Source organism: Siphateles boraxobius, unplaced genomic scaffold (assembly GCF_051911475.1).
Source record: "Siphateles boraxobius isolate OS27281-9 unplaced genomic scaffold, OSU_SipBor_1 6, whole genome shotgun sequence".
NCBI classification, from domain to species: Eukaryota; Metazoa; Chordata; class Actinopteri; order Cypriniformes; family Leuciscidae; genus Siphateles; species Siphateles boraxobius.
In genome coordinates, this window is record NW_027509186.1 from 39,342,136 (window position 1) to 39,355,000 (window position 12,865).

Here is a 12,865-nt window from a genome sequence, read left to right on the forward strand (position 1 = left end):
CCCGTGAATCTTACAAAGTAATCTGTTGAAAATGAGTGACACACAAGGCAACGATGAAAATAAAGCTACAGAGTAGCAACGTGAGGGTAGCGAAAAAAGGACAAGAAAGCCTACCGCTAAAGGAATCGTTATGATAATTGAAAGACTTCAAAAGGAAAGAAGTATGATTTTTTTTAAAACAAGTAAAATAAAAGCAGACATCGTCCCGTTTTTGTGTTCTGTTGAAAAGGTTCCTGCAAATGTGACAAACGTTCAACAAAAGCTAAAAGGGTTTAAGTCTCTATGTCAAAATGCCTTTGATATTCACAACACATTGCTCAATGAGATTTCTCTGCCTGAAGAGGAACAGAAAAGACAGGAAGAATGGTTTCAGTCAAAAAGGTCCGTTAATGAAGCATTTGTTGAGGAAGCATATAAATGGTTGAAGGAGATGGGAGCTTCATGTGATGATGAAAATGTGAATGATGCCGCTGACATTGTTGATGATGATGACAATGATGATGATGATGGCCAGGGTGCACAACGAAAGGTGAAAACCAAGGATGCTCAATCTTTGTGTCAAGATGACATTAGGCCAGGGGACAGTGTGTCTAATGTGTCCAGCAAAAGATCAAGCAAAAGAAGCCATGGCAGTTCCAGTACATCTTCCGCACGGTTAAAGGCAAAGGCAGAAAGGGCAGCTTTGATGGAGAAGGCTGCTGCTTTACAGAGGCATCAGCTCGAGGAACAAGAGGAGGAACTCCGATTGGAAAGAGTCAAGCTGAGGAAAAGAAAGGAACAGTTGGAACTTGATGCACAAATTGCTATGGCTGCTGCAAGGCTTTCAGTGCTGGAAGGCAGTGATGTGGGAATGGCTGCATCAGATGGAATGAACTCATACGTGAGTAAGGCATATAACGGGCAAAGTCTTGAACTTAATCCAAATGCAAGCATTTATGTTCCTAAACAAAGCACAATGGCTACAAAACCAACCTCAAGAGAACCACCTTTGTCTCCTGTGCATGTCGAGGACCCCTTTGCACGCTCCCAGAATGACGAACGGCGTTGTGTCATATCATCAGCAAGGGATAGCACTTCTAGATTGCAGACACAGCCGCACAATGGAATACATGGTACTGGCCAACAGCATCGGTTTGAAAATGTTCCTACAACCTTAATAACTGTGCCTGCTGGATCAGTAGCTGCACAAGAACCGTAATTGCACAGGCTTCAGCCAGCACAGAACACTCCACCAATGCAAAGCACTGTGGACCGGAATGCCATATGTGGAATCTTGCAAAAGCAGAATGAGATTACAGCAATCCTTGTGCAGCAGCAAATGTCATCAAGTTTGCCACAGAAAGACATTGCCATATTCGATGGGGATACATTGCAATTTCTTTCATTTGTTAGAGCTTTTGAACACTGTATTGAGGGGAGAACTAGCAGCTATCAAGACTGTCTGTACCTGTTAGAGCAATATACTACAGGGCACCCTAGAGAGCTGGTTCGAAGTTGCCTACATATGGCATCGCAGCAAGGATATCAAAGAGCAAAAGGTCTTTTGAGAGAGCACTTTAGCAGTGAACAGAAGATAGCAACAGCCTACATGGACAAGGTGTTCGGATGGCCTGTCGTAAAGGCTGAGGATGTTAAGGCATTGCAAGAATTTGCACTTTTCCTACGAGGCTGCTGCAATGTTATGACTGAGATACAATGTATGGAGGAATTGAACATTCCATCAAATATGAAGAATGTGATAATGAAATGGCCGTACAGGCTGCGGGACAGATGGAGATCTACGGCCTGTGAGTTACAAGAGCGACGAGGCTATCGAGCCACCATTCCTGATATGGTGAACTTTCTTGAGACTCAAGTCAAAATCTTGTCTCATCCGCTTTTTGGTGATATGGCAGACACACAATCCAGCGCTTTGAAGGCTGTGAATAGTAGAAAGCCAGTGTCCAGGAGTAATATCAAAGGAAGCAGTTTTGCAACTAACATTTTGGAGATGCCAAGCCAGCCCAGTGCTTCGAAGGAGTCAGGCTTAGAATTCTGTCACTATTGTAAGCAGTGTCATCTGTTGTCCAAGTGTCCACGCTTGAAAAAAAATTCCTCACAGGGAGAAGATTGAATTCTTGAGAGGAAAGGGTGTTTGCTTTGGATGCTTGAAAGTGGGCCACATGAGTAAAGAGTGTAGAAGTCGTCTGACCTGTGATGAATGCAATCTGAAACATCCAACTATTTTGCACATCTACAATAAGGACAAGATGACTAAGACACAGGAAGTAGAAGTAAATAACGCACTGGTGTCGCTTCAGGCATGTGGTTGTACTGGGGCCGGAGATCAACATTGTACTCTCTCCATCATTCCTGTACAGGTGAAATCTAAGAAAGGACACAAGGTGCTCAGGACATATGCCTTCTTGGACCCTGGAAGTACATAGATCTGCAGGGTAAAAGGACCAACATTCTACTACGCACCATGGGCCAAGAGAAGGTTGTTGAAAGTCAAGTTGTTCCAGGTCTAGAGCTGTCCAAATTGGGTGGCAGCCAGTTCTTGGACCTCCCGGAGGTATACACAGAGGACGCAATTCCAGTGTCAAAGAGCAACATTCCTATCCAGCAAGACCTTGAGAAATGGGAATATTTGAGAGATGTTAAAATTCCAGAGTTGGATGCAGATGTTGAAATCTTGATTGGGACCAATGCGCAAAAATTGATGGAGCCCTGGGAAATTGTTAACAGCGAAGGTGGAGGACCCTATGCCGTGAGGACCCTATTGGGGTGGGTCATCAACGGTCCATTGAGAGGCAATAGTGGATGTTGCAAGAGAAGCTGCTCAACCGTCTATGCCAATAGGGTATCCATAACCAGGCTGGAGGAGCTGTTGGTTTCTCAATACAACCAAGACTTTAATGAGAAGTCATTGGAGGAGAGGCAGGAGATGTCAAGGGAAGATCTGAGGTTCATGGAGGTCCTTGAGAAGTCTACACACTTGCAAGGAGGTCATTACTGCATGGATTTACCCTTTAAGACTGATGACATCAACATGCCAAATAACCGGTGTATAGTGGAACAGCGTGTTAACTGTCTTAAAAGAAAGTTTGAAAGGAACAAATCTTATCAGGAGGAGTATACAGCGTTTCTCTCACAGATGATTGACAGCGGATATGCTGAAGTGGTGCCTAAAGACCAGCTGGATTGTAAAGAAGGCCATGTGTGGTATCTTCCTCATCATGGGGTGTATCACCCAAGAAAGAAGTCTCTAAGGGTGGTTTTTGACTGTGGAGCTGGATTTAAAGGAACATCCTTGACTTATCAGTTGTTGCAAGGTCCTGACTTTACCAATTCACTTTTTGGTGTTTTAACAAGATTCAGACAGGAGAGCATCGCCCTGATGACCGAAGTCCAGGCTATGTTTCATCAAGTGAGGGTGTCGAAAAGACACGTGGATTTCCTTCGTTTTCTATGGTGGCCAGAAGGAGATACGACACAAAGCCCACTGGAACATAGAATGAAGGTGCACATCTTTGGAGCTGTCTCGTCACCAAGCTGTGCAAGCTACGCTTTAAGGAGAACTGCGGCAGACAACTAGGACGACTTTCCAGCTGAAGTGATTGAGACCATATACAACAACTTTTATGTGGATGATTGTCTAAAGTCATTGCCTTCAGAGAAGGAGGCTATTAAGTTGATTGCGGATCTCACCGAGTTGTGCTCAAAGGGAGGGTTCCGACTGCTCAAATGGACAAGTAACAGTCGGGCCGTATTTTCGTCCATTCCTGAAGAAAAGCGATCCAAACCAACCAGGCAGCTGCACCTGGAACAGGACCGGCTACCCATGGAGATGGCACTTGGACTGAATTGGTGTGCTGAAAGTGATACTTTTACATTTAAACCTGCAGTGGAAAGACGGCCACATACTAGACGCGGAATTCTATCAATCGTTGGTTCCATATATGAACCATTGGGTTTTTTATCTCCTTTCACCTTGCTGCCAAAGTTGCTGTTGCAAGAAATGTGCCGAGGAAACTCGTCTTGGGACGAGCCTATACCACAGATACTTTTACAACAGTGGATCGGATGGCTGTCGGACTTGGAGAAAGTGGGGAAGCTTAAGGTGAGCCGCTGTATCAAGCCAAGGGGCTTTGGAAGATCTGCCAGTGCACAGCTACATCATTTTGCTGATGCTAGCAGCTATGGTTATGGCACAGTGTCCTACCTAAGGCTGGTGAGTCAAGAGGAGCGAGTGCATGTTGCCTTTATGTCGGGTAAAGCCAGGGTTGCGCCATTAAAACAGACAACTATACCTCGTCTTGAACTCACGGCTGCAGTGTTGGCGGTTAAGGTCGATAGGATGTTGAAGAAGGAGCTGTTGCTGCAATTGGAGGAGTCACACTTCTGGACTGACAGTCAGACTGTATTGAAATACATCAACAATGAAACTAAACGCTTTCATACCTTTGTTGCTAACAGAGTGGCTGCAATACGGGAAGCAACAAATCTCAATCAGTGGAAGTATATCAGCTCCAAGAACAATCCCGCTGATGAAGCCTCTAGGGGTCTGAGTGTGGATAACTTTCTTGCCTGTAAGAGGTGGTTGGAGGGTCCTGACTTTCTCCAAAGACCGGAAATGGATTGGCCAAGACCTTTGGAGCCGCAGCCCATCTCCTCAGACGACCCAGAGGTCAAAAGGGACGTCCTGGTAAATGTGATTACACACACAGAAGATGCGACCTCTAAGCTCATGACTTACTTTTCTGAACTGGTCTAAACTTAAAATCTCTGTAGCTTGGTAATTAAGGCTCAAATCTATTCTTTTGGAGCTAAGCAGAGAGAGGAAGTTGATTCTGGCTTCTTTAGATATTACTGACTGAGAGAGTTTAGAGGAGTAATTGGCAAACAACCACTTTCTGTGAGTGAACTCTCTAAAGCCGAAGCTGCTATCATACATTTCAGTCAGCAAGTAACATTTCAGGAAGAAATCTCAATGTTGAAAAGTGGAGCATCTTTTGTGAAGAAAACAAGCAACATTTACAAGTTAGATCCAGTGCTCAGTGACAATTTGTTGAGAGTAGGTGGAAGACTTGGCCGTGCAGCTTTGCCTGAAGAGCTCAAGCATCCTGCGATTCTCTGTAAGGGGCAACATATATCCAGTCTTATGCTGCCCAATATTCTCTCGACTTTGCGGCGCAAGTATTGGGTTACTAACCCCAACTCTGCTTGCCGGAGAATAATATCTGAGTGTGTGGTCTGTAGAAGGCATCGCGGACAGCCAAGTGAGCAGAAGATGGCTGACCTGCCCAGTGAAAGAATAAGTCCAGATCTGCCTCCCTTCACCAACGTTGGGGTGGATTATTTTGGACCCATTGAAGTCAAGAGGGGGCGTGCTATGGCCAAAAGATATGGGGTCATCTTCACCTGTATGGCCAGTAGAGCTGTGCATTTGGAGGTTGCTTACACTCTGACCACGGATTCTTGTGTCAATGCTATTAGGAGATTCATTTGTCGGAGAGGTCAGATCTGCAGTCTACGATCAGACAATGGTACCAACTTTGTTGGAGCAGAGCGAGAGTTAAGAGAAGCTTTAGCAGCCATTGATTACAGCAAGATTCATGGTGCTCTCATAAAAAGGGGCATCGATTGGATTTTTAACACCCCGGCTGCATCACATCATGGCGGCATTTGGGAGCGCCTTATTAAGATAGTCAAGCGAGTTCTGTATTCTGTTCTGCAGCAACAGTCTTTGGATGACGAAAGCTTCCATACCATTCTGTGTGAGGTGGAAGCCATTCTGAATGACCGTCCGATAACTAAGGTGTCTGACGATGTTAACGACTTGGAATCGCTCACACCTAACCACATCCTTTTGCTGAAAGGAAAACCTGTTCTTGCCCCTGGAATCTTTCAAGAGAATGATCTTTACATTAGAAGACGATGGAGACAAGTTCAGTATCTTTCAACTTTGTTCTGGAAAAGGTGGATAAGGGAGTACCTGCCGCTGTTACAGGAACGGCAAAAGTGGGCGAGGCCGCGAAGAAGTTTTGTAATAGGAGACATTGTCATCATTATGGATCACACTGCTCCGAGTGGATCATGGATTATGGGAAGAGTGACAAAGACTTACCTAGACAAGAAGGGCTTCGTACGTGCCGTGCAGTTGAAGGCTAAGACAGGGCAGTTGGAGCGCCCTATTTCCAAGCTTTTCCTGTTGCAAGAAGCTGTGTAATGGTCATGACCCAACGCTGGTTAACATTCAATCCAGATGAAAGAAGACCTGTAGATCTTTTTGTGTGACTCCCTGTTTTGTAGTTTAATTGGGCACACTTTCCCAATTAGGGGCCGGTGTGTGGGAGCCATTAGCTATTGTTGATGTTGTGGTGGTGGGCTACACTAGAGGGCAGTATGCTTGTGCTACAGTAGCCAAAGTCACGGTGGCACAGGGGCACCAGCTGATTAATTCACAGGTGTAGCGAGGGGAAGGATGCTAGGGTGGCGGGGAGATCACACGGTTTTTACCGCTGACACGCCACAGCTAGATCAGCCCTCACGTTTGCATATACTCTGAACTTTGTAAACTATCTTTCTATTAAATGGGAACACCACCCAAAGACGCTAAACGTTGTGGACTTCAAATTCATCCGAAGTGGACAAATAGCGCGTCAAAAACAGGATCTAGCCCTCACCCTGCCGAGTGTCTGATTTGTGTTAAGACAGTCACTACAGTTCTTGTCATTGCTCTTTCACTTCCATCGAGTCTAAAACATTAAAACATATTAAGTTATTAGCAGTGTTGTGCTAGTTACTAAGATATAGTAACTAGTTACAGTTACTAGTTACTTCATTCAAAAAGTAACTCAATTACTTTTTTGCTTAATTACACCAAAAAGTAATGCATTACTGTTAAAAGTAACTTTTTAGTTACTTTAAAAAAAAACATTCTTTAATGTTCCCATTAATGTTCTTTTATGCGTTATGGTCTACACAAACACAAAACTGACTTAAACAGAAAGTAATTTTTAAACACTATTTTATTTAAGTCAGACCAGCACAAACTGAACACATCACAAGGATTTCTGGGGTGACTCGCTATGCTGACTCGCGATCTTCGCAGTAGACGCGCAAGAGAGAAATGCACATTTCATACGGATTACATAAGCAGAGAGCAGTCTGTAGTCTGTTTTCTTTCATTTTGAATTGTTCTGTTTAAAAGTAGACATGTCTGTGAGGCAAGTAGGTTACATTATACGCTGAGTTTCGGTTCATTTATGAGACAAGCTCCAGTTCATGCTCTGGCGCCTCCGTTTCGTGATTATCTATCGTCTGCTATATTTACTTCTTATTTATTAAATACAGGCAATTGGTTGATGAAACATTGATTAAAATTAAGATACAATTAATACAAAATGAAATTCACTTTAAAGAAAGGTTTTGTGCTTTCTGTTTGATGTCTCTGTGAAAGTTTTAAAGCACATTTTAGTGCCGCTTTCAGAGCGCTCACGTACGGAGAACTGTCACGTCCGTAACATTGTTTCTTCCTCATAAATGCGAACACTAAAAATGAAATTAAAATAAATATTTTGTTCTGTGGAGACTGAGAGCCAACCCTTCTTCATCCAGTGGGTAGTATTACTTTAGTTTGCGCAGTTGTAACCCCCCTTCACCCGGGTCCCACTCGACCCGCTCCGAGCGGGCCTCGAACCCGTGTCTCCGGCATGAGAGTCAGGCGCTCTAACAAGGAGGCTAAAGACTGCAGCCTCTAGCATCTGTCGCCAGAGCGCCTATTGAGATCAGAGGAGTGAGGTTTACTCGCACAGCAACTACTAGCTGGCCTCCGTTACACTCACCCCTCTAAACCTCACTCCCATCCGGGTCACGGCACCAATGTAGCCGGTTCGGGCTTGCGTGTCTCTGCTATTACGAATCGGCTATCCCTCTGCGTTGTGTTGTGTTGTGTGATGAATAAAGACTGGAGTCGAATCGCTGGTTCAGAGGTTCTTTATCTGCATGAGTTGAAAAATGCAGTAATTATTTTTTGCATTCAATGTAGTGTGGTTTTAATCAGCCTTCTCCTCGCTCCGCTCAGACCTCCCGCGGACTGAAGCGAGAGTGCGCGCAACGCGACAATGACGTCACAACTGCGACGAACGCAAAACTCATAGATATATATAGAAAATTAATTCTTTTCTTCTCTTACATACATATGTAACAGGAAAATTAGGATTTTTTGTGAATTTAAAATTAAAACACAAGTTATAATTAATACCCGTTACACAGTGTAATTCACAGAATTACTAAACAATATTTTAGGCCTATAATATTCAGCCCGTAAATGTGCATTTTCTAAGCTTAGAAAATTGACAAAATTCATTTGATTCTAATAATAATGTAACATTATTGTGAAATTGATTTCTTTATAGGCTATTTTCTATTAGTATAGTAAATCCTTATGTTTTTATCCAACTAGGCTATGTGTGGGCCTTATGTAAAATACGGGACAAATCGTTTCCCTTATTGATTTGATACGGGACGCATCATTTTACTTGTAGGGTAGACTAGGTACAGTTGAGACATAGGTACAGTTGAGACACCTTAAATAACTTGCGTGCGCAGCAAGCACAAGTTGTGATTTTTGCTGTGCACTTGCGTATTAGTGTCCTCTTTGATCGTGGGAAATTTGAACAACGGACGCATCTCCGATCCGAAGATATCGGCAAAAGTTTTTTTTTTCTAAGGTAAGACGTTCACTTCACCATGCACACTCCATAATGAATTGCTTATTATCCTTATGTGACTGTTAAACGTAACTGGTGTCATCACAAACGTTATTCTGTTCCCTAAAAACTGGCATATTTCATGGTATTGTGTCATGCAAGATCATTGCAAAATCTAGAGAAATGTGCGAGGTGGCCAGCGGGTTAAGTTGAGACACACGTGTCTCAATTGTACCCCCGATAGATTTATATTAAACTGTTTAGTTGTTCAGTGTTATGATAACAGGTTTAACGTCGTAATTACCCAGCATAGGACGCAAATGAAAATAATATTTGATATGTGATATTTAAACTGTTTATTATTAATAAATATATTAAATATATTGTTCCTTTTTTATATATTTTAACCAGTGCTAATTTAAATAAAATGAATGAATTTAAATAGATGAATAAATAAACATATTGCCCAAGTGTTTTTTTTCTTTATTTGTCTTTATTTATTATATTTGCAATGAACATTTAGTTACCTTTACATCATTAAAAATGGCTGTCTCAACTATACCATGGTACTGTCTCAACTGTACCACATACAAAGTTAAGACAAAAAGCACCTTATTTTTATGAGCGAATTGTGGAAAATATAAACTACTAATGGGTATTATTGATTGATAATATCTTAGTCTACAAGCTAATGAAATGTCATGTGGCATGTCATGTAGAAATGCACTTCTTTTCAGTATCTATGTTTGTGTGAAACATCAAAACGCAAAAAGTGTCTCAACTGCACTCAGTCTACCAATACGGGACAATTCATATTTTAAGGGACGGGTGGCAAGCAATCCTACCACCAATCCTACAATGCGTCGCTGCTGCAAACAGGTTACGCCCGTTTCACACATACTCCGTTTGCAGTGCGTATGCGGTGCGTATTTTTTTCGTACCCATGTTAACAAGTTAGAGCTTTCACACTGCACGCGGGTGCAGTCCGTCGATCCGTTCCAGTTGCGGTGTGTATACAGCAGTGCAGCGATCGTTTCCGCACCGAGTCTATTTTTGCTGTGCTGCAAACGCTGAATTAAAGGGACAACGCACGGTTCGTGGTCAAAATGAACACAGATTGACCTGAAAATGTAGTAATTTCACCATAAATGCATTTAATTCAATAAAATCGAGTAGCCTAATATCACCATAAATGTATTTAATTAAATTCATCTTTTTACTTTAAGACCGGGGTTTTAAGCAAGGAAAACTACAATTTACCGCAACAAGAACATAATGAACGACACCCGTCTCATTCGTGGAGGTGGAGGAACAAGTTCTTTGTAACATGCAAGATTTATTGTATTAAAATTTAAATGCAAAAGAAAAGGCATGAGAGTCGGCTATTTTTGTCAATTTTTAAGTTTTAATTTAAAATGTTTGCGATTTTAATATAAGTAGGCTACATGGTTAAATATTTCACCACTTGCTTGAGCAACTTAATATACGGTATATAGAAGTAATGCATGGAATTATAGGCCTATGTTGTTTAAATTGTGTTTAAACGTGCATACGTCCATTCAAGTTTGTATACAAAGAGAATCGCAATACTGACACCTATTTTTTTTTTATAAAAGATGCTGCATAACTTCTGGATTTGAAATAAAAATAGTGAGTAGCCTATGTGTTTGTGGTAGCCTACAGCCGCGGATCTGTTACGCACTGCACTGCAAACGCAGCATATGTGAAAGCACTATAGCGTGTGCTGCTCCTGTACCGCATACGCACCGCAACACGCACCGCATACGCACTGCTCACGGAGTATGTGTGAAACGGACGTTAGGCCCATGACACACTGGCTGCGTGGCGTGAGCGTGACGTTTCTGTTGCGTGGCAGCTGCGTCGCGTTTTCTGTGTCTTTGCACACCAGAAACGTGTCTGACGCGCCGCTGCTGACACGGATCACCCTTGTTCGACATATGTGAGAGAGTTGTGGAAGCCCTATACTTCGTATTAAGCATAAATATAAAGCCTGCTGATAAAGACACTGTCAGCAGTATTGACAGCAAAATAGACTACAGAATATTTCGTTCTGTATTGACAGGTGCAATATTTGAAAATTGATAATTAGGCCTATTTATTTATTTTTAAATTAGGCCTATATTTATTATATCTGAATTTGTCAAAACCTAGACTTTCAACCATCAAAATTTAATTTATTTATATGTATTCGTGTACAAAATAACATATAAACATCTTTTCCTTTTCTATTTTGCCTGGAAACGCTTTCAACACGCTTGCGTGTCGCGTGAAAAATAGGCATCGGTTCTATTTCTAGCATGCACGCGTTTTCTGCGCGGTTCAAGACGCGTCTGAGACGCGCGTGTCACGCAGGCAGTCTGCAAGCTCTAACCTGTTAACATGGGAGCCGAAATAAAAACGGACACGCCTCGCAGCTGAGACGCTTACGCCACGCAGCCAGTGTGTCATGGGCCTTACCCCTAAAATCCATTGGATCCGTCTACTGCGCGGTACGCCGTAGACGTTCCTCTTTGTGCTTTTTTTTTTTCCTCTTTGTGCTTCTACAAGGTGTTTTATTTTGAAAATCGACCGGATACTCTATGCCGTTCTGTGTCTGACTTCCTTCCCGGTACGATGTTTGACGCGGCAAGCGGCGAAAATAGACCTGCTACCTATTCTCTGCAGAGCGGAGCGGAGAGACCATAGACATCATATAGATAGACGCCCTATCGACCGCTACTGCCTATTGGCACGGACGAGAATTGGAGCCGCCATCTTAAACCGGTCACCCGCTCCGCTCAGTGTAATCTGAATGGCAGGTGAAATGAGCTGTCAGCGCATTTAATTAATCATATCTCACTGAATACTGAACTGATTTTCACGCGTTTTTTTTTGCTGCAAAGGTCATTCATGTAGCTATGATACAGGACACATGGTTCGGCGTATTTTAATATCCATAGTAGGCTTAACAGTAATATAATATTCTGATATAAGATATAAAGTGACCAGACACATTATGTGTGATGAAGGATATAATGTATTTTATAAATCTCACACTATAAATATAATAAAGAAGCAGAAACAGATAGTTGCAGTAAAGTAAGATATTTTAATAAGTTGAAGAAACAATTTATGATTTGTGACACGCACATACACACGAACAGACACACAAACAAACACGAACAGAGACACACACACACACACACACTCTCTCTCTCTCTCTAAAGTATCTTTCTCTCTCTCACACACACACACACACACACACACACACACACACACACACACACACACACACACACACACACACACACACACACACACACACACACACACACACACACAGAACGCAGCCACCGAATCCACCGAACGCAGCCACCTGTAATAAAAATTGAGAAGAAGATTTTCAACGTGTTTGCATCAGAAATTTAAAAAAATTAAATTCGGACAACATTAAGCCTAGGCTATACCTTTTTTATTGTATGTGGATGTGGGAGGGGAAAATGTCGAGACTAAAGCCCTATTCGGATTAACTTTACAAGGGTAGATGGAGTAAGTTAATAATGTAATTTTACCACAGGACTTCTGTAATATCAATAGCCAAATCGCGTGTGATAAGATATAGGTTATCAATAACACTAGAAGTTGGAGGGGGTAACTCAATTTGCGCATCGCTGTCATGCGTGTATTACATTGCTTCCTGATATCATGTGCGCAAACACAAATAACCTATACAACAGGGCAGTTGAATGCTTATCTGATAACCTAGAAGCTCTTGTAATTATTACTTTAACAGTTAACGTTACCCCACCTCTCCATGCCGGGTGAACCCCGGCTGATGCAGTAAGTTAAACAGCATTTCGCAACGATTTCAGTACAGTAATAGCAAATATCCTTGCTCCTTCTCGATTATCTGGTAATATTCTATTCACAAAATACAACCAATAGTACAGTAATGTTAAGACTTACTTGTGAAAAGCCCTATTTTCGATGGTCCGGCGATTAGAACAGGAAAATGCTCCACAATGCTCTGGCATCTTATCTGCTGCCACGCAACGAAATTGGGAGTATGACCGGTTCAAGATGGCGGCCGCATTTCTCGGTGCTCAGCGGCCAATAGGGCATCTAGTCTCTATATGATATCTATGGGAGAGACGCTTCTGAGACGCGCT

The 12,865-nt window shown here is 42.4% G+C and overlaps 1 protein-coding gene across 1 annotated transcript in view; it reads right to left on the reverse strand.

Annotated features, from left to right (window-relative positions):
- Window positions 1-12,865, reverse strand: part of LOC143715487 (uncharacterized) — a 29,746-nt gene that overhangs the window by 15,487 nt on the left and 1,394 nt on the right. The gene's annotated exons all lie outside the window — the stretch shown is intronic.